The sequence below is a fragment of the Pezoporus occidentalis genome, unplaced genomic scaffold, assembly GCF_034315485.1.
Source record: "Pezoporus occidentalis ecotype Australia unplaced genomic scaffold, CSIRO_AGI_Poc_V1 ctg240, whole genome shotgun sequence".
Classification (NCBI taxonomy): Eukaryota; Metazoa; Chordata; class Aves; order Psittaciformes; family Psittacidae; genus Pezoporus; species Pezoporus occidentalis.
The window spans coordinates 1,259,460-1,283,223 of record NW_026914286.1 but is presented as its reverse complement, the minus strand read 5'-3'; positions in this window follow the sequence as shown (position 1 = coordinate 1,283,223).

Below are 23,764 nucleotides of genomic sequence, written 5' to 3'. Positions count from 1 at the left end.
GGTGTCCTCAACATAAAAAGGACATGGAACTGTTGGAACAAGTCCAGAGGAGGGCCATGAGGATGATCAGGGGACTGGAGCACCTCCCGTATGAAGACAGGCTGAGGAAGTTGGGGCTGCTCAGCCTGGAGAAGAGAAGGCTGCGTGGAGACCTCATAGCAGCCTTTCAGTATCTGAAGGGGGGCTATAGGGATGCTGGGGATGGACTCTTCATTAGGGACTGTAGTGAAAGGACAAGGGGTAATGGGTTAAAACTTAAACAGGGGAAGTTTAGATTGGATATAAGAAGGAAATTCTTTCCTGTGAGGGTGGTGAGGCACTGGAATAGGTTGCCCAGGGAGGTTGTGAATGCTCCATCCCTGGCAGTGTTCAAGGCCAGGTTGGACAAAGCCTTGGATGACATGGTTTAGCGTGAGGTGTCCCTGCCCATGGCAGGGGGGCTAGAACTAGATGATCTTAAGGTCCTTTCCAACCCTAACTATTCTATGATTCTATAATTAACTTATGCAGTCTGGATATTTCTTATCAAAATTTACACCTTCTAAGATATTTTAAACTGCCTCTTTTAAGAAGAGATTTTCAGTGAGGGAAAATGAAATCCAATTCTATCACAAGATTTAATCTTAATGCTTAGTTAAAATAAACTATTTCTGTCAGGTCTCCTTGTACAGCCTGAGCGGCTCAGACATAACCACAAAAAAAATCCCTTTTGGAGACTAATTTATAATCTGGTCTGGTGTGTGCATATGTGTTTGTCAAAAGATATTTGTCACCTGATTACCAGGTTTCAGCTACAGACTAAGGGTGAGGCTTTCAGGTCTGTCTTGAAAACTGCAGACATTTTTATATGTCAACATTATTTTTTTTAAGAAACATTTTAAACTACCAAGTAAAACAAAACAAAACAAAACCACAAAAAACAAGGAAGGCATAAATGTTGTTTTAACATTTAAAGGAAAGGTGATCAAAAATCAAGTGATTACTGCTTTGGCAGCAATAATAGATGCTCAAATTAACCAATCACATAGGGATTTATGAAACTGGGTTGTCTCGATGCTTCTCAACAGTGTATGTGAAATAGAATTTTATGCTTTAGAAATGAGAGACTAGGATGATGATGCTTATGTTATGGTAAGGAGAGGTAAAGGAAACACAGAACACTTGGAGCAGGCATGGATATACTGCCCTTGAAAGCATGGGAAAATTCGACTGGATGAGTACTCAGCTCCAGCACGTTTCCTCAGCAGTTTCCCATCCTACTTCCTACAGTAAAGTAAAGGTAAAGATGGTTTTGTGCCAATTACAGTAAATGTTGGTCATGTGGAAAAAAAAAAAAAAAAAGTCAAATCCCAAAGGATTATATATAAGAAAATTTAAGAAATTAAGTTAGGAAATCTACATTCTGAAGTATTCCCAGGGAAACAAAATGCCTCTTGGTCCTGTCCCACTCTTACTGAACTCAGATGACAAAATTCCCACTGGCTTCATGGGAAACAGAACCAGAGTTCTGTTCTGTTTGAAGTTTCATGATCCATTTTCAAATGTAACTTCAAAAATTAGTTCTGCTATTTCAGCTTTTAAGCTTATATAAGCACTCAGAAAGTTCATAATAAGCGATTATTGAAAGATTTGAGTATGGAGAATAAAATAATTTAATGACTATATGTAATTTCACTCATATGCTCAGGAGAAACAAATGCACCAGTGTTGTAATTATCAAAAGACACAGGAAATTCCAGATACATTTTGTTAGTATAGCCAGTGTACAATAAAATCTTACTCTTTCTTCTCTCAGTAACGGGGTTGGTTATTTAGTATCAAACAAAGAATGCCTTCAGTATTTAGCAATACTAAAAGGTCATTTGAACTTCACACAATATGGAGAGACAAGAGACTCACTGATTTTTACTTTTTCCAGAACCTCATGAAAATGTCAGCTTCATATACATAGTCTCTGTCCGAAACAATTTTCTGACAAAATAGCTACCTTTACTTAGCCTCAGCCAAGCTACTGAACTTGACCTTCGAATGCAAAAGATTTTATACAACAAATTAAAACACCAGTGCTGAAGGTTATTTTGTCTTGCACTTCTCTACCAAAACTGTGTCTGAGTAATTACATTCCAAAATATGAGTGTGGTTTAGTTTTCAAAACTTATTTTGAATTTAGGGAAATTTCATTCTTTTTAAAAGCAGACTGAGGTGCCCCCAGACCTGTGTTTATGTTAGCCAAGCAAAGATGAAGATTCTTTGGTTCAGATGAAAGAAAAAGGGGATTATGTACATGTATTCATCTTAGTCTGAAGGTTTTTTTTGAACCTCAAGAGAGAGGAACATAAGGAATAAGTACATGTGTATTCCTCCTTCCTTTTTTGGGGGAGGAGAGGAAGAGGGAGAGGGGAGCTCTTTTCCTCCCCCTTCTCTTGAAACAAGTTCTTTTGTCTCCCCTCTCCCCAAAGAAATGTATGTCTTAATTAGAAGACACAGGATTACAAAAAAATAGCTCAGTAGACTGATACCTATAGATTGTTGCTAGTTTATACTGAAAGCATACTGAAAAGAAACACCTGTTTCCTATCCCAAAACTCAACTATCAAGTGAATCCACTTGAGTCAACAAAGAATTTTTTTTACTGGGACCATCAGGACTTGGAGCAAACAAGCAAAATCAGATGGAATCTTAGGTTCACAAGGCACTTAAGTTTTACTCTAAAATTTAAATCCTCAGTGTTCAAATGAGTTAGAATTTAGGGGGGGGAATGTTCTTTTATCCCCTGGTTATAGGATTTTCTTGAGAATGTCTTTCTTGTTAAAACATTTATAGGCAAGCCTCATTTTTCTTCTGTAAGTAGAAATAGCAAAAGTAATAATGAGCAATAATCTGATCAGGGTCTGCCAGCAAGCCTGTCCTGCATGAGCCTTTCATACGGAGATTAGGAGTTTTGATTCTTTCCTTTGATCTCTAGTCTTGCCCTTGGCAGTTGAAACATTGCCAGATGGGCCTTGACAAAACTTCATGTCCACTCTGTGCTTGTATGCTCAGGCTTCTGTGAAACTGTGCAGTAATTAAATCTGTCTCTATCAACAATTGTTAGAGATTTTCTTAGGACGTTGGACAGAGTGAAACTTTTCTGGCGCCTGGTATATTTTTATAATGGCCACAGGTTGAAATTAGATGCCTCAAGGGTTTATCTTTCTCTTACTTATACAGAATCTTAGATTCACCCTAAAATGAAACAGAACATAGCAGACATGAATAAAAATTAATACAACAGCAACAAATAAAAGGAATATACAGAAAAGTCTTAGTTCTGCTAGAGACAAAAGTAAAGTATCTAAACATGATAATTTTGATGAAAATAGTATGACTGAAAATACATTGTGTCTGTATCTTTTAAAATTATCTTTTTACTTTATTGCAGATGTTTGAGATAATTTTTCTTTGAGAAGAGACGGCTGTGTGAAGAGCACATAACAGCCTTCCAATATCTGAAGGAGACCTACAAGGATGCTGGATAGGGGCTCTTCAACAATGACTGTAGCAATCAGAAAAAGGTAATGGGCTTAAACTTAAACAGGGGAAGTTCGGGATAGATATAAGGAAGAAGTTCTTTACTGTGAGGGTGGAGACGCACTGCAACAGGTTGCCCAAAGCGGTGAATGCTCCATTCCTTTCAGTGTTCAAGACCTGGTTGAACAGAACCTTGGGAGACATGGTCTGGGGTGAGGCATCCCTGTCCATGGCAGGGAAGTTGGGACTAAATGATCTTAAGGTCCTTTCCAATCCAAGCCATTCTATGAGTCTAAAATTCTATGAATGAACAGCTGAAAAAAAAGAAGTTAATCAACTCCAATAGGTGACTATAATCTGATTATTCCATTTTTATTTTCTGCTGTAACTTTTGCTCCATGAATTGACCATCTCAAATAACAGGGTATGTCAAACAAACCCAACAACTGGAAAAAGGGAACTATAACCCCCATTTTCAAGAAGGGGAAAATGGATGACCCAGGGAACTACAGAGCAGTCGGTCTCACCTCTGTGCCTGGAAAAATCTTGGAGATGATTCTCCTGGAAGGCATGCTAAGGCACATGACAAACAACAAGGTGCTTGGTGGCAGCCAGCATGGCTTCACTCAGGGGAAATCCTGTCTGACCAATTTGGTGGCCTGCTATGATGGGGCTACAGAACTGATGGACAGGGGTAGAGCAGTTGATGTCATCTACCTGGACACGTGCAAAGCATTCGACACTGTCCCACACGATATCCTTGTCTCTAAATTGGGGAGACATCAATTTGATAGATGGACCACTCGATGAATACAGAACTTGCTGGATGGCTGCACACAAAGAGTTGTGGTCAATGGCTCAATGTCCAGCTGGAGACCAGTAACAAGTGGTGTCCCTCAGGGATCAGTGTTGGGACTGGTCTTGTTCAACATCTTTGTCACTGACATGGACAGTGGGATTGAGTGCGCCCTCAGCAAGTTTGCCCATGACACCAAGCTGTGTGGTTCGGTCGATAGGCTGGAGGGAAGGAATGCCATCCAGAGGGACCTTGACACGCTTGTGAGGTGGGCTGATGCCAACCTTATGAAGTTTAACCATGAGAAGTGCAAGGTCCTACACCTGGGTCGGAGCAATCCCAGGCACAGCTACAGGTTGGGCAGAGAAGAGATCCAGAGCAGCCCTGTGGAGAAGGACTTGGGGGTGTTGGTTGATGAGAAAATGAACATGAGCCGGCAGTGTGCACTTGCAGCCCTGAAAGGCAACCGTATCCTGGGCTGCATCAAAAGGAGTGCGACCAGCAGGTCAAAGGAGGTGATCCTGCCCCTCCACTCTGCTCTTGTGAGACCTCACTTGGAGTATTGTGTGCAGTTCTGGTGTCCTCAACATAAAAAGGACATGGAACTGTTGGAACAAGTCCAGAGAAGAGCCACGAGGATGATCAGGGGGCTGGAGCACCTCCCGTATGAAGACAGGCTGAGGAAGTTGGGGCTGCTCAGCCTGGAAAAGAGAAGGCTGTGTGGAGACCTCATAGCAGCCTTCCAGTAGCTGAAGGGGACCTATAGGGATGCTGGGGATGGACTCTTTGTTAGGGACTGTAGTGAAAGGATGAGTGGTAATGGGTTAAAACTTAAACAGGGGAAGTTTAGATTGGATATAAGAAGGAAATTCTTTCCTGTGAGGGTGGTGAGGCACTGGAATGGGTTGCCCAGGGAAGTTGTGAAAGTTCCATCCCTGGCAGTGTTCAAGGCCAGGTTGGACAAAGCCTTGGGTGAGATAGTTTAGTGTGAGGTGTCCCTGCCCATGGCAGAGGGGTTGGAACTAGATGATCTTAAGGTCCTTTCCAACCCTAACTGTTCTATGATTCTATGATCTTCATCTTTATCAAAAACCATAGTTTTCTCAGCCTTTTTTCTCCCTAATTCTAATATAAATACGACTTTGTGTTCAGTCTTCATGACTGCTATCAGTCTGCCACTGTTAGTAGCTTATTTTCTTGAGCCTGGTTTTGCAAAACAAAAAGTGATCTTATATTTTTAATTTATCCCTATACTATAAGATGATATATATGCTTATTATGTCAACTTTGAACATAAACTCTCTTATAGCTACAGTGAACCCATTATTCTGGAATAGAGCAGCTGTCTAACAGAGACCTCAAAATTAGGTTTTCACATGATCTAGTAGAAAATTCTTAATTGGCCTTTCCCATTGATATTTATTAAGGGGATAATATACTCATTTGAAAATATCCATCATTCCACACATTTGTTATTTCCAGGCTGCATTACTATAAGCTATAATATCTCTGGTTCTAGCTGGAAGCAGGGCAGAGCTCGATCTGGGTGGAATGGGACAGTTAGCTCCTCAGTTAGGTGAGTCACTACTTTTCCTTGTACATCTAATTCATCCAGAAGTTCCTAATCACTTCCCATTTCCCTGTTCAAGAAGTTGCATTGCTCAGCTTCCTTAGAAATTCAGGAGTGTATGAAAAATTTGCCTCCAGCAATAGTATTTCCAGATCTGCAACACAGAGATGTACTTTGTGGGAAGCTGGGGGCGTGGATGAAGAGGGGAGTTGAGTTATAATGGATAAAAGAGTACTTTCCTTCCTCTCCATTTAACAAGCAATAATTTTACAGTTATCACACTTGTCTTGCCTAAGGGGGAAAAGGCTTAATATTCTTTTCTTTCTGATTCAGTTTATAAACTTAGTTTCCCAGTTTTTCAGGCTGTGCATAATTTCTTTTGAGAGAGACATTGTTCATAGGCTCTTGAGATGTAAGAGGTAAGGTTCATGTCCATTTTTTAAATCATTAAACCAAATTTTAAATTTGGTGTTCCTATTTCATATGTAAATGCATTTATTACAAAGCTATGAGCTGTAGGTTATGAGCATTTAATCAGTGTTTCTCAGTCAGATCGTGGCAGAACCTAGGTATATCAATGGCCGTACATTCCCTTATGATCCATGAAGGCAAGAGGGAAGTACAGTTCACTACAGTAAACATAAAACACTTGTAACATGGACAAATTATTTTCTATAACTGTTCATAATATGTGAAACTTCCACAGCATATTCAAATAAGTCATTATATTCCTTATAAGGACTTACAGTACTTACAGGACTTTCCTGATAAGTCCTATATTCTTTAACAAGTCTTTTCTACTATAACTTTCTACTGTGCTTGAAAGAGTTCTGCCTTAAAATGCTAATTGCATATTACAGCTTTTTGCAGTCTTAGGGAGCCAAAATCCAGGCTCCTTCGTGAAGTTCAGCACCTAATATTTGCTATGCTAACTGAGCTGGATGTATCCGTGACTATGTACATACCAGTGACAGGATCTACAGGAATCCATACAAGTAAGAGATGTAAATTTTATGCGCACAAAAAAAAAAAAAAAAGAAAAAGAAAGAAAAAAAACAACCAACCAAACAGAAAAAGAAACACCAAAGATTTGATTCTCTGAGGGACAATTAACAGTGTCAGAGGATAAATCTCCATTCTGATATTACTTTGGATAAGTAATATATATGCCTCTTACTCTCCCATGAATTTTACTGCTCATTTCCCAGCAATTATTACCAACAGTGTAAGCAAAATGATGTAGAACAAGAAGTGACTATCCTAGTGAAATACAATTTAGAATCTGCCATCTCTCCTGCCTCAACTGGAGCCTGAGTAATTTCTTCAACTGGATTATAAAAGAGGCAATCCAAAGACATTGGAAAATATTAAACTCATTTATTTAGCAACAGAGCATCTTGGTAAGGAAATGGAATAACTTCTTTAAAATAAAACATGAAAGATCTCTGAAAAAAAGCTGGGCTATCGATAATGCAAAGTTCATTATGGGTGGCTAATTCTGGGCAGTGGATTTTCTTTCTACATTGCATTCTTTTCTATTAGAAGCTTGCTGAGTGAATTGTAAATATAATAGAGAGAAATGGCTTTCATGTGCCCTGGCATGCAGCAGGAATGATTAAGGAGATACAAATTTAACCCACAGAGTTCTTGTGTTTTGGAAAGAGCAATGATTTTAATAGGTGCTTTTTGTTTGCTTGTTTTCCAAAAGGGTTTGTGGCTTAATTCAGAGGTTCTGCAACTACTTAACATTTTCCCACATTTGTCTTGCAGTGAAAGAAAGAAATCTCCTCTTTCTACATTTCTTCCCTCTGCATAAGTATACATATCCTGTGAAGTTCAGCTGGAGAAAAATAGACATTTTGAACACATTGAAACATGTGAAATGAGATGACTGTAACATTTCAGTGTGGATAATGAACCTTTTGTTCTTCTTGCCATGGGCATACCCATTCTTACCTCCAGTCATGTACAGACTTAACTCCATTTTGCTATTTCAACCCACACATTTTGAAAAAGCACGGGCATTATATCTAGACTACAAGGGGGTATTTTATGATGATTACAGGTGTAATATTTTGTGCTGAGCAATTTGGATAATTTGATAAACACCATTTCTTGAAAAGAAGGATTTCACATTCAGAAGATGCTTACATTTCTTGAAATAAGAGTAGATCTTACAAATATATTCAGCATTCACCCCCAAAAAATAAAATCATAGAATACTGTTTTACAGGTTTACAAAATTCTGGAATCTATGTTTAATCTCCTAATTGAAACCCACAAACCCAGTACCAGCAGCCTCTACCGTTCCCAGTGTGGGTATACCTAGCTCTTTTTGCCAGATCTCCTGGGATTACCATACCAGAATTCATAAAATCATACAATCACAGAATGGTTTGTGTTGGAAGGGACCTTTAAAGGTCATCTAGTCCAACCCTCTGCAAGGAGCAGGGACATCTTCAACTAGATCAGATTGTTCAGGTTCCCATCCAACCTGACCTTGAACATTTCCAGAGATGGACTGGGAAATCCTTGAGTGGCACTAGATTTCCTGTAAGGTGGTGAACCTTATTTTGAAGATAATTTGAATAAAATATTTCATGCAAGCCAATATTAACAAATGAAATGTGATTTTTCTTTTTTTTTTTAAAGAAACCTTTAACCAATTAAAACAGTAAAAATATATTTATTAATAAATAAGGTTGCTGGTTTTTACTTACGAACTTGTGCCTTGGTAAGGAAAGTAAGAATATAAATCTGGAAAAGAGGTTTTTTTTTCAGTGATACTCACTATAATTTTCATGTTAGTGACAGAAGTTCATTTTAGAACTGGGTCTTGTATTTCTGCCAATGCGCAGCATGCTTGACCTGTAACGCCCTTGCTATTCCAGTCCTAAGCCTCCCCTGAGTGAACTCTGACAGTCATGAAAACTATGGCAATGTGGATCCGTAGCCAGTTAGTGGGAAAATAACATCTGAAAGTTAATTTCCACTCGTGACCTGAAGAAATTCTCCAGATAAAATAGCTGATGTAACCTAGTGTCCCCAACAAATAACATAATTGGCTAATAACTTGTGTTCAGCTCACTGTAACTTTGAAGTGAATACTCCAAAATTATAATTTGCTGATAAAACCAAATCTGTGATACCTTCACAGGATGTATAAATAGAGTCAAAATAGGAGAACAAATTTTGATTAGTTGGTTGCCCCTTTCTTTTAGTGGAAAAAGTCAGGCATGTGCTTTGATACAGTAACACAGTCTATTACAGTAACAAGGAAAATACAATGTTACCTTTGACTGGCACTAGTACAGTTCTTGGAAGATCATGTGATCTTAACATCGGCTTAAGCAATTCAATGAGAGGCTGTCTAAAACCATAGCATGTCAGAGCTTGCCATGTGATGTACAGGGACCAGCTCTCACCCTCTGCAGCGTTGCCTGTAGCAACAGGGAAGCATGTGATGGCTCTGGTGTGTCACAGCCACCCAGCATCAGCCAGAGTGGATTTAAATGAGGGAGGCAGAAATATTGATTCAGACAGCTGGAGTTTCCCAGTGTACTGCAGAGATAATGCGGGTTGATAATTCCTGTGGAAAACAGGACAGGTATCAAAAATCCCTGTGGGCAGAAGTGCCAATTAATTTTCTAAGATGCATTTCCAAGAATTATTTATACTAAAAAAAAAAAAGTGGAAGTGGATGCACTTAGCATTAGAAACACTAGTTTGGGTTGGTTTGTTGGTTTTTTTTTAATCTTTGTCTACTATATCAGAATATAAGAAAAAAGAACAGCTAAGACATTAACAAAGGAATTATCATTTATTCAGTAAGGAAAATAAAGAAGTAGAATATGTAAAGCTTTAAGAGGAAAATGTGAGATTTTTTTTTTGTATCTCCAGGAACTGAAGTAATGATAAAACAAAGAACAAAGATGAGAAATAGTGCTCATAGGCTTCAAGTCAATACATCCAGATATTAAATTTGCGGTAGCCCACTATGTATATACCATGCTTCTGCAGCTTGACAGAATGGCATGCTCTTGGCATATCTCAGAAACTTAAAAAAAAATCAATTTCAGTTTTCATTCATCTTAATTCATTTAATTCATCTTAATTTTTTGCCAAAAGTTTGCAGAAGTTCAAATCCTTTTCTGCTCAATAACTTCTATTTGCAACAAAAATTTACTCACTGATTCATTAAGGAGAATGTGTTGTCTTTTTGACTTATTCTTTCTGAAAATGTATATATTTAACAGAAATACCTAAACCTTACACCTTTGCAGTTGTGAGAATATGCTAGTCATTAATTATAGGCTGTGTTCAAACAGCAACAGCAGCAAAAATCACTCGGATAAATGTCTGATGGGTAAGGTTTCTTAAGTACAATTTTCCAGAAAGTTTTTGCATTCATCTGAGCCATATTTCTAATAGTACCGATTTATGTGATATGCGTTAATTATTTGGGGTTTTCTTAATGGAAGTATTTTCTGAAGAAAATGCTTTTTTTTTTCTTCACCCAGAAATTTATTTCTGCAAACCATACAAGCTATGCTATTTGACCCTCACACTGCGCAAGTATCCAACATCATTATTCATTTGGCAAAAAGGATCTTTCCATTAGATGTAGTAGAGGGCCAAAGTGGGACTTAGGCAGACCTGAGATGCCTAAAAATAAACAAAAAAATCCCAATAGTCCCACTCAGTGGTGTCTGAACCTGAAGGCTGTTAAGATCATTTGGTTCCTCCCAGTTTGATTTTAAAGTTATTTAAACTCTTAAAATTTAGTTTCATTGCATGCCTAGGGCTTCCCCAAACCCAGGAGATGCTTATCTCCTGCCTAAGCCTGATGAAGATCCAGAAATGAGGCATTTCTCTGCCAGGATCCTCCAGGGTCTGATACAGGCTGACAGGACCTCACAAAAATGTTGTGGCTGGAGGGGAAGTAGTAGCCACAGAGATTCAAACATCCAACCAGGAAACAGGCAATCTGTATTGAGTTCTCTCTTTTGCCTGAGGGACTCAAAACCTCAGCACCTACCTCCCAGGAGAGTCATGTAAGAACGAAGCTGTAGGTTGTTTGAGGGAACAGAAGCAAAGCAAGCATGTGAAGGGGTGCTTTTTGCATATTCTGCCTGCATTTTACCTCCCTGGGTTAAAAACAGAAGTCAGATGGGTTTATGGGTTCTTAGATGGGCATCTGTCTGTGTCATGTTTGATTTAAAGTATAGAAAATAGTCATTGAAGAAGGGACACAGAAAATTCTCCATCACTGTTCGAGTCCTGGCTATCAGCTTGTGACTCCAAGCCCCTCTTTCACTTGTTTCACATATTTCAGTGCTGACACAGGAGACGGACAGCAAAATGGGATCTAACCATGTGTAATAATCATTATTCAGTGAATGTATGGCCACACAATAAGGCTTTATGGCTTTGAACCTCACTTACTAAGGAGAAATTTGAACCCAAGTGGGGGATACTTTCTAACAAAGGTGTGAAAGATAAGTAGCTATGACTAACAGTTTTAAAAGAGTCATTGATTTAAAAGTCTGGAGAGAAGTGTCTGCCATAGTTTGTATGTACTCACCTAGGCCATTTCAAAATGAAGTGTCCTTCTGCAGCTCTTGCTCTTCACTTAAAACCACTATTTCAAATGTATTGTTCCATCACGGGCTGTGTAGACTGGCTGTTTTCCAATGTCTTCTCCTTTCTGGATCCCATTCTAAAACAGCTAATTCTCCTTTTCTTCTCATTGGAAGCCTATGTGCCTCACTGAAAACTTATGTTCCACCAGAAAAAATTGAGTAAAACATAAACAAACATAGAAGTGTGGCTAGCAGGTCAAGGGAGGTGATCCTGCCCCTCTGCTCTGGTGAGACCCCACATGGAGTAGTGCATCCAGCTCTGGACTCCTCAGTATAGGAAAGACATGGACCTGTTGGAGAGGGTCCAGAGAAGGGCCACAAAGTTATCAGAGTGATGGAGTACCTCTACTGAGAGAAACAGATGAGAGTTGGGGTTGTTCAGCCTGGAGAAGAGAAGGCTTGTGGCCTTTAAGTACTTAAAATGGGCCTATAAGAAAGATGTGGAGACCCTTCTTAGCAGGGCCTGTTGTGATAGGACAAGGGGTGATGGTTTTAAACTAAAAGAGGGGAGATTCAGGCTGGATGTGAGTAAAAAAATTTCTACAGTGATGGTGGTAAAAATATTGGAATAGGTTGCCCAGAGAGGTGGTGTATGCGCCATCCCTGGAAACTTTCGAGGCCAGGCTGGATGTGGTTTGGGAAACCTGATCTAGTTGATGATGTCCCTGTTTATTGCAGGGGGTTGGACTAGATGACATTTGAAGGTCCCTTCAACTCAAACTATTCTATGACTCTATGATTTTCTTATGTATTCCACATAATTCTTCATTAAATGCAGAGATTTGAGAAATGGAATAAACCTGGTTTAATGCTTGAAGCATATAAAGTATGTAATTAGACAAAAAAACAAAAATTTTATTTTGTATCTAAGCTAAGTATTTGTGATGTGAAAAGTCCTGCATGACTTTCTACATTAGGTAACTTCCTTATTAGGATTGCTTTCTTGGTGCCATCATTACTGGAAATCACTTGTAAGAGACGTTTGGGTGTTACACCCAGCCGGTCACACTCAAATGGCTGGTTAGAGTGAAAGTGAGATGCCACTTTGAAATTGAATGATTATGGCTTTTTTCTTCCACATCCACTCAATCACAGTAATATGCAGTTTAATTCTGTGAATTTTTGTGTATCTTATGTCAAGATTACTCTCTTGATTGAAGACCAGAGATTTCAGAGCAGCAAAGAGGGCGTCTGAAGGAGTGCCTTGATTTAAATATACCATCACAACTTTTGTTAACATTTTCACTGCTTTGTGGTATCACAAAATTGGGAAAGTCATTAAAGGAGGAAAAAAGTGTATGACTGTAGTAAGTCCAATAGTTATGAAAGTTCTACACAGTTTAGCACTGGGAGGCTGAATTAATTTCAGTGGTGCAATAATGAGTGCAACATGTGCATACATGTATATTAGATATATGAATGAACATACAGGTATATGAATATATGTACCTATTCTATACAGAGAAATATAACAGAAAGATCATCACAAGTGCACTTTCATTTACATGACAATTTCCTTTTTTTTCTACATGCACTTCTTGTTTCTATGTCTTCATATCCTTAAATAAAGTCTAAACAGTTGGTTTCATATAGACAACACTTTGAATCTTGACTTCTGGCTTACCTTGTCTAAGTGCCATCGTATACCTTTAGATAGTTGTTTCACTGAAAAATAATATTTAAAATGAATGAACAATAACCAAATGTATTTGAAGAGTCTACTGCAAGGCAGAATGATATCATTAAATCATCTATTGTTTAGCCTATTTATTGGAAACCTGCAGACGAAATAATCTACAAGGAAAGAACCTGAACATTCCCTGACATGCATTCTGAATTTATTTCTCATAGGTTAGGAATTTTAAACTGTAGGGATCCTGGCCAAACAATATAACATAATTGTGACTTGTATTTATATAGGCAAAGTGAAAGCTAGTAGATTTGAAGACTATAATCATAATAGTTGCTATGTAGGAGCAAATCATGCCAAATATTTGGAAGGACTTGAGAACTGGATTTACAGTAAGGTATCGGTTAATAAAAAAAAAAAAAAATTAGAAAAGAACACGACGCCCAGAATCCAGATTTCAGTTCAGTATTTCTACACCTTCTCTAGATACAAAAGATTAGGTATCAAAAATCTTGATTTTGTTCCTAATTCTGCAAATTATTCACAAATGGGAGAAATGCTAGAAATTGCCAAAATGGAAAACAAATTATTTTCCCGAAAATGTTCTGTTAAAATTTCAGTGACTTCTAAAATGCTGTAAGGCTTCTTGGACATGCAGCAAAGTTCTCAGAATGAGAAGAGACATTTAAGGCAGTTTCAAACACCTGGACTTCAGCAACACACTTGACAGTTTCCCACAGCCTCCTCCTAGACAAACTGGCAAGATACAGGCTGAATGGGTGGTTGGCGAGATGGAGATGAAATTGGCTCACAGGCTGCACTCAGCTGGTGATGATCAGTGGTTCTTATTCAGGCTGGCAGCCTGTCACACACAGGGTCTCCCAGGAATCAATACTGGCCCTCATGCTGTTCAACATCGTCATATTATCTGGATGATGAGATTGAAAGTTTGCTGATGACACTAACATTGATGGTGTCTTTATTGCTTAAGGAAGTTCAATTTCTTTTTTAAGTGCTCTATTGAGTACTTTTAATGCTGCCTATGTTTATGCCCAGCCACGTCTTAGTACCATTAGTCCATCAGTTTTGAGTAGTAAAGATGGTTGCACATTTAGTCTGCATTAACTTTCTGATTTTGATGTTGTGTGCACTCTGCTCAGCAGCACTGGAGAAAGGAAGGAACAGAAAGAGCATTCCTACTAGATTTTTTCACAAGGGTTGTCTGATGACCTTGTACTAGGGCTTAATATTTTATCAGAATTTGAAATTATGAGGCCAGTTTTCTTATGTATTTGTGTCTGTGGACTGGACTCATTGGGGTCTGCTTAGGACTGACAACAGAGTTCAGGATAACTTTCCTCTGTGCAAGTTGTTTATTTTCAGAAAACTTGGGTTTCTATGAACATAACAGTTTTGAGGCTTCTGTTTCTCTCTCATGTTTGATATCCACAAATGGATTCAAAAGAATGTAATGTGCCTCCACAAACACTCACACATTAAATATGACTGTATAGAACATTTTTCCTTGAGGAAGCTGAAATCCCATTCTCTCATTTTTTGGAGTGCCAATAGAAGAAAAAGAAGCTGTTTTATTATTTTCTTGTTGTTAAATATCTATTATAAACCAGATATTATAAACCAGATATTTTTAAAATGTATCTTATCCCTAAATATTGTTAGAAATCAAACTCAGGTCTTCAGAAACGTGCTATGTCTGATTAAAATGTGAACTACATGAGAAGCTGATTTATTTAACTTTATGGATAACCTGGAGAGTTCACTTAGTGAGAATGACTTCTCACTATGAAAGAGCTGCAAACTGTATTTTAAATTAATCTTTCTGATTAAAATTGGCACTTTTGATCTTATTGACAAACCCCAGTTTGCTTAAGCAGTAATCTCACTTCAGCTGAAAATGTCTTCAGCATATGCACTTTCAGATCCATTCTGCTCTATTTCTGGAGGATGACTCTCAAACACTTGGCCCAGGCATAGACACCAAGCTACGGAGGTGCCTTTGAGTATTTTCCCTGACAATTTTGCAACTGCTGTGCTGAAATAGTAGGCAGTGTAGTAGCTGGAAATTTCTGCTTTCCTCTCAGTTGGTGTCTCTTATGATTCTTCTGGTTGCCTGCTGTTCTACTACTGCCTTGTGATCACTGGCCATCTGGAATTCCAAGTGCCAGCCTTACTATTTTATCTTGTGACATCATTCTGATACATATCTATATTTTCCTAGATGTGTTTTAAGATACAGTAGCAACCAGTTGGGGAGCTCATTGCCATATTTCACATTCTGTTAATATAAACACATTTCTATGCCAAACCCAGATGAATATTCAAAATAAAATAAAGGCCAAAAAATTCACCAGTTTTCAGTCAGTTTTTAATCATTATTTGTAATCCATTTTGGGTTTTGTTTTGTTTTGTTTGTTTGTTTTTTAAGGTTACATTTGCATTCAGCTTCTAAATTGTGTTTTTTTTATCTTTTAAACTGGAAAAAAATTACATTTTTATTTTCAAAAAAGCTGAAATAGTCCTTTGCAAAGTGCTTTTTATACCTCTAGAAAACAAAAAAGGCAACTCTCCTTCATTTCCTAAGTAGAAGCAGCCACTCTTCCAAAGCAAAGAATGTAAAATAAATTCGGAAAAAAAAAAAAGTTTTTGAAGTTTTCCTCTTTCAATTTTTATTTAATATGTTTTGCTTAGCTTTGAGAACTGTAGCTGAACTTATGCCATTGCATCTTCACAATATTCTCTCAGAAATGCTTACAGCATTAACATGTTGTGACCTGACACAATTTTCATTGTGATTCTAAAGCAACACTGTCCTTTAATCAATATACTTGGGATCATCTGGAGAAGGAGAGAAATAATACTCTAAAATCTTACTAAGTGATTTAGTGATAAATAACATACTCTCCAAAAGAACAGAACTTGGCTACAGAATGGTTCTTCAATAGGACAAGAAAATACTACTATGCATCAGCTGTTTCTACCAATTTAGTACAGAGGTGCAGCTAAGTGGCTTCATGAAACTAGTTTCCATGACCATTTTCCAAAAAAACTCAATCATCATAAGCTACAGCTAATTGTAGATGATAATTAGTTGGCATAAACAACAGACTATGCCAAGCTCTGTTGGTATGAACTGGAGATTTATTCAGGTAGCTTCCTTTCAAGAGTGACCTCAGAACATTTGGATTGCCTACCATCACAAACAATAAATAGCAAATAAAGTTATGCCTTCTAGCCTATGTGTTTTACAGCCAGACAACAGTGCAAGCCATCTACTCCTTTGCAACAAAAGTCATATTTCACTGGCCCAGTGCTCTAATTGCTCTGATATCATGCAAAGGTAGTAATATTCCCTGGCAGCCATTTTTCAAACGAATAAACATAACTGATCAGATGAATAATTTTTCCACAAACTGCAACCAATTGTTCAGGTTTTCCCACAGAAGGAAGTGAAATACAAGCAGCTATGTGCTTAAATATGTATTATGGAGATTATTAGCTGGGAGATAGGTATCCTCACCTTCCAATAGGATATTATTTTTTGCTGTGTGGGAAAGAGCTGGCATGAATTATATCTTTGACAAAGCATAGTCACTGCCTGCTCCTGGCTGACTCCCTTGACCAAGTCCAGACTAAAGTATTCTGTGGGCACAGGAGAATCTGATGGATAGACATGAATGAACAAAAGCTCATAGGGAAGGTATAATTATAAGATCAAAGGTAGGCATTCATTGTTCAGTCATTTTGTTCAGAAGGACAATTTGAAAATCATGTTGCATTACAGAGAAGAAGGCAGAGCATATTACTCATGTTGAACTGGACTACCACATTCAACACTACTGATTTCCAAGAGCATGAATAGTGCTGTGCAAATGGGATAAATAGAAAGTAGTTTTGATTGTTGCTGAAAAATAAATTTCAGTTTTGTATGAAACTTTCATTGTTCTTGAAAAGTAAGAGTCTCAAAAGTTCTTTAATAAATAAATACTACATAAAATGCCTTTCATTCACACCTGTATCTTTGAGAGAATATTAAGGAGACAAAAAGGAAAAACAAAGTCTGCATTGACTAAGATAGAGTTTATGTTTATAGACATATTGCAAGGCTAAGAAGTATAAATTAAGCATAAAATTTTCCTTATTACTTGAAATTTTGTCACATTTAAGAAAAAAAAATTCCACTGCAATTTTATTACCAGCTAACTTATGTTGTGGTGAGATAGCTGAATTTCAGAAAATTGAGAAACATTTGAGTAACTGTCTGGCTGTTCCTAATTCAAGCATCACCTTTGACAAAGTTCTTCAACAGTCACAGCTGGGTTTTAGCTATTTATTCTAATATCAGTTCCTCCAGGTCAGTGCCTATTTGGCACTTAAGTGTCAGAGGTTATCAATATGGAAGAAATATGTGTTTTACAAGATACTTGGATTTTCCATAAGTCATGGTATCACTCTCCATCATTAAGAAGTTCAGAGGTTAACCTTATTACCTTACCCTTAGTTCAGAAGATAGAAATGGCTAAAAATAATTCTTCAGAGATAAAGTAGTTTCATGTTGTCCATATACTCTTGAAGACCTAGGAGACTAGAAGATTTAAAGTATATGTACATGGCTGTCAGAAGGACCAAAAATTATTTTTTTTTTCCCAGAAAGTCACCCAAGGAGAGAAGGAGTAGGGGACCCACTGTAGGTGTGAATTCCCTCACAAAGGTGATATCTCCAAAAGAGTCATAGCTGATTACTGTCATCCTCCATTTGGTCTCCAGGGCAAAAGGGAAATATAGGCATTAAATGCTGCAACAATGAAAGACAGGTGCTAGACATTGCTGGACAACTGGCCTTCACAGTTGTGTTACCCTGTGACTGTATCTCTGGCATGACTGTATCTCTGGCATGGCTGGGGATCACATGGCATGTGATGCATCTCATATGAGACTGTATCTCTGACATGGTCAGGGAATCACAATACTGGTATTTGTAGATGACTGGCAAGATGAGTTCCTGAAGAATAGTTATCTAATGATGAATAGACTGTTTATTCAATTACTGATTGAAACGTGCATATTTTTTCTTCTATGTACAGTGAAATATTAATCTATAAATATGTATATACACATATGTGTATGTGTCTTTATTGCCTTAGAGATATATATAGGTCAAAACCCTATAGAAAATGTATCCAAAGAATTACTTTTTTTCACCTGAAGGTTAAAAGAGGATTTAGTCTTTTGAGCAGGAAAGATTTTAACACACTGCAAAAATCATTAAACTATTTTGAAAAAGGCCTCCTAAAAATATTTTACAAGCTTTTAAAATTCTTCTTTGAAATTCTTTTAAAATCCTGTTTTCTGTTACCAGTGAATTATTTAAATTTGTCCTAATTTAAAATATTTTAAATTTATAAACTTCCAGTAAACTTAAATATTGGAGAAAGATTATCGTGCCAATATAATGTATGAAAATATAAAATCTAACGGTGCAGTTGGAGTAACTGACTTCTGTCTATATAGTTAATGTGTCTTTTACAATGTTTTTGTAAGATGTATACAGTTTTTGCAAGATGTATGCAGTTGCAGCTTAATTTGTTATCCATGTGAAGAGCCTTATGTTTCAGAATGATCTACCCACATGAATAAAGATCTGAAGTTTCAGGAAATTTTGTGAAGATCCTTGTAAAGATCAAGCTGACAGCCACTGTGTAAATTTAAATCACTATATTAAATCAATGAACCTAAGAAACTGGTAATTTCAAAACTAAAATGTCTGACCGTAATGTATAGCAAGCTATTTCTGTGAGACTCCTCTGTACTTTCAAACCTCACTACATACAGCAATGATACCGAATATCCTTAAGAACCCAGTTCAAACCCCATATTACTCTCAATTAGTCTCCACAGACACCACTCTTACACCATGCTTGAATGTTTATTTTAATGATGACACAACTAGCTAGTCTAGTCCCCTTATACTACTTGATAGTTGGCACAAAGTAGATCTGACAGTGTTGACAAACCCAGATATTTTCAAGGGTCGTAGTAGTTAAAAATTCAGATAATGTGCTTAAATTATGGTTCTGTTAGAGAAATATGAACAAATCTTGGGAAAAAAAAACAAACAGAGGACTGGCTTTGTGGAAAATGGCTGTTACATTTCATGCAGGTTTAAGACTTCAGAAGTCTTAACTGGTTTACAATCTGAACTATTGTGTCTTGCACCATCAATACAAACTATGTATCGTTTTAAAGGATCTTAGTGAAAGTGTTAAGAGCTGAAGTTCTCATATAATGACCAGGATTAACAAAAATATCATTATCTAATGAAAGTCAATAGCGAAAATTGACTGAAATTCCACTAATTGCACTGAAAAGAAAAACCACTGTAGATACACAACAGGAGATCACATGTATTGACACAAACATGGGGAATCCTTGCTCAGTCCTGTTAGTGATTTGTGTATTTGATGAAGACAACTGGTGAGTAATATCTGAGTGTTATATTTTATTTCTCTGCCCCAGTGCTTCAGTACATTACTCTAGTTCTTGAGAGGCACTTCTTGTATTAGAAGTCTTAGTAATATTAAGATATTCCAATAGAAGAGCATATCATGTGACAGGATATGATGGCCCATGAAGAGCTCTAAAGAAAACACATGAAGGGAGAAGATCCTGATCTCTGCTGGGAATATCTCTGGGACAGCATGAGAAAAAGTCAGGTTTGAGGAGGTTTCCATCCACAACATTAGCATGAATTACTAGTGGCTGGGAAGGTGTAAAAATGATTAAAACTCCTTGGAGCAGTGGGAAGGATAAAGCACTCTGTGAAACAGTATGGGAAGGAACGAACTCAGTCCAAAGGACTACCTATTTTATCTGCCTGCACTACAGATACAACAAAATATGTCATGCCCACTCCCCAAACCGCCACACTTATGTGTAGGAAAGTTGATGTTTGGTGAGTCTTTAAAAAGCTCTTTAAAAGGTTTTATTCTTTCTTCCTCAGTGAGATAGTGTTATTATGACACAAATAGAGAAGATATGCATTATGTCTGATCTTTCCCCTTTTAATTTTAAGATTCTCTCCAAGAAAACAGACTGTATTTTTCCAGTCATTATTACAGCCATTATTACATGAAATTAAGAAGATAATGGTAATATAGGTGTAATATGACTTAGAGCAGTCTATTGGGCTTCTCCAAAACTTGAAGTGTTTGTAGAAGTGTTGTGGTTTAAGCCCAGCCAGTAACTCAGAACCATGCAGCCACTTGTTCACTCCCTCCATTTTTCCTCCCGCTGCTCCCAGAGGGATGGAAAGGAGAATTGAAAGAATGTAACTCCCATGGGTTGAGATAAGAACAGTCCAGCAATTAAGGTATAACACAAACCACTGCTGCTACCACCAATAATAATAATAATGACAAGGGAAATAACAAGAGAGGAGAATACAACTGCTCACCACCTGCTGAGAGATACCCAGCCTGACCCGAGCTGCAATCTAGCCCTTCCGGGTAACTGCCCCCAGTTTTAAATCCTGGGCATGATGTGCTGTGATATGGAATACCTCTTTGGCCAGTTTGGGTCAGGTGTCCTGTCTCTGCTTCCTCCCGGCTTCCCCTCCTCCCTGGCAGAGCATGAGACTCAGAAAGTCCTTGGTCAGACTAAACATGACTTAGCAACAACTAAAACCATCGGTGTTATCAGCGTTGCTCCCAGGCTGAAAGTCAAAACCACAGCACTGCACCAGCTACTAAGAAGGAGAAAAATGACTGCTACTGCTGAACCCAGGACAAGAAGGTTCATAACACAAATGTGATCAATCTCTCATTCAGATGCAAAAAAAAGTCTAAACCACTTCTAAACCAGAATTTCTTTCAAGTTAAGGATTAATTTGAGATAATCTTAAGTCTGGGAATATTTCAATTTTTCTTTTTATAAGAGGGTTTCAGAAACGCCTCAGGCAAAGTCATTCATAAGGTATTAGTGGCTTATTGCCGAAACCTAGCATGAACCTTTTTTGTGAACAAAGCTAGCGCTTCTAGCTTTGAATGTTGCTGCACAATTCTTTTTCTTTCTCACATATGCTGTGCATTCCATCTTTGTAGGATTAATTTGAAAATACATAAGATATAGTCCTGGAATTGACTTTTGACTTTTTGGGCCACTGATGTCATCCCCTGGGTATAACTACCTTTTTTCTTTTTTTTTTTTTTAAATGAAATGAAATCTTTTTGATTTTATATTTCAGCCCTGATGAGTTCTTCTCCTGTTATGACCACATGAAGACATATCACACAGAAGACATCAACTTCCATTTGCAGGTAAAGGCAGGATGTAGCAGAAATCTAAGCTAAGGTATGAGCCACTACAGCCCATTCAAGAGCTAAAGAAGGAATAAATAAACCTCACCAAATATATACTTCCTCCTGAGAGACAAGAATATGAATTACAATTTAATCTAAACATTAATATTAAGAGCCAATAATTATATGCTCTCTCTCATTAAGAGCTAGAGCATCTTTGGACTAAGGACCGTGCTGTCCTGTGTTTTCCTAACACAAATTCACATTTCAGGCAGATTCAAAATTCTTCTAGAGATGGCAAGGCACTTGATAATATATGTTGTTGGATATACGTCTGGTCCTTGTAGGTGAATATCTGCCTTATAAGTTTTATTTTAAACATATTCAAAGAAATCTTTACCTCATTCAGTAGAAAGGTTTTTATGAGATAAATGAAGATATAATGGGCTACTTTAAAATAAACCCTTAACCATTGTGGTAGTGCTGATTTAAGAATGCTGTTATTACGAGAAGAAAATTTTGCCACTAGTTGTTTTTTTGAGTTTTTTTGGTTTTGTTTATTTTTTTAGTAGTTGATTAAAGAAGAGTTTTCAAATTAGGATAATGAATTTCTCATATATTTTTCCTGTCAATATGGGGAAGAATACATCACAAAAAGAGCATACAAATCCTACCCCAAATTGAATTATCTCATTTAAAATGTAATCTGTTGTGCTGATGAAAGTAACTACTCAAATAATTCACATAGAAGAGAATAAGGCGTACATCTTCATCTTCTGTGCTCTGTGTTAGAGGTGATTCTCTGCTCACTGCTACAGCTGAAGTGCGTGGGACAGCTTCTGAAGGGGAGTAGGAAGTGTGCTGGTCACAGATTCCACATCTTGCTCTCTGCCAAGTCTTCTACAAGGACAGGCAGGTGCAGCAGACCATGAGACAGCTGCTGATGCTTCAGTAACTCCATCGTGGAGGTGATGATGTCTGACCTGCTTTCTGCTGCTGAAACCATGTGGGAAAGAGTTCATGGAAGAGGACAGGGTGAGCGTCTGAGAGCTGGCTTACAAGAGCAAACTTATGAAAGCAGAGTTTTGTTTTCTGATCTCGTAGAATTTCCTCCAAGACTGACAAGCGTAGCTCTTCACTTTTCTCTTTTTCTGAGATAGTAGTGTACAGTAGTGGTGACAAATTGTCCCCTTTTCCTGACATTTCAGCTTGGTTGGCAGTCTGTTGCCCCATCCTCTCCCTGTTGCTGGTTCCCATTGCCACATTGCAAACTTCATGATGAAACCTGTGTGTAGTCTGGAGACTCAAAAATCATAAAAAATAGAAAAGAAATTAAAACTTTTTCCTTTTTTTTTTTTTTTTTAAATCTTCTGAATGTCAAGGCAGGCAAATGATCTTTTCAGCCTTGCTTGTGATTCCCACATGCTTGGAGACCATAAAATTAACCTACCTTGCCACCCACTCACTTCCAGATCAGCTGCATTAGCAAAGCAAGGGAGACACAGGTATATTGCTACTGTTACCTCTGGGACTCAGCATTATATATGCTGCCCTGAAGGGCAATGGCCAATCTTTCAAAGATGGAACAGAGATTGCTCCTTTCTCCTAAAACCCAGCTGTAGATGGTGATAATTCAGTGGTAAAAGCACTTACACTTACTTGCCTCAGGGCTGTTTTATAATCCATCAATATTCCAGCTGCATCTGGGGCTCTGTCTACCACTCCTGAAGTTTCCAAGATAGTGTGGGAGAGGGCAAACTTCACCTCTGCCTTTGGCATAGCAATGCTCTGAAACAAAATAAGCCCGATTCAATGGAGCACAAACAGGTGACGAGTAGAAACTTGTCTGTCCTGTCCAGTGACTAGGATACTCTCCCAGGAGTGACCCAGTTTTTAAATGGGCTATTAAATCTACTTATTTACTTCTACTTACTGCTGTCTTATTTCAGAAGTATGTATCACATTTGTATACTCAGTCACATAGGAAACTTCTGCTGCTTTTCTCCTCTCCTTCACACAGACAAAATTAGCCACTGAAAGTGTTCAAACTTTTTCAGCTGAAAATGAGATTGATTATCCTTCTTATGTTTCCCTTCCTCTATTTGAACTCTTGGCTTGCATGCCCCTACCTCTGAGTTCAGTCTAGGATTATTCCTTCCTTTTTGGATGCTATTCAGCCATGATGAGAGCAGAGACAAAGTGGAAAAAGGAGAAAGTTGCTAATCTGGCACAAAACAAACCCATGACCCTACTACTTTTTTTCTATCTCATTCTGCAGAGATCCACATCCTGGTCCTTTCT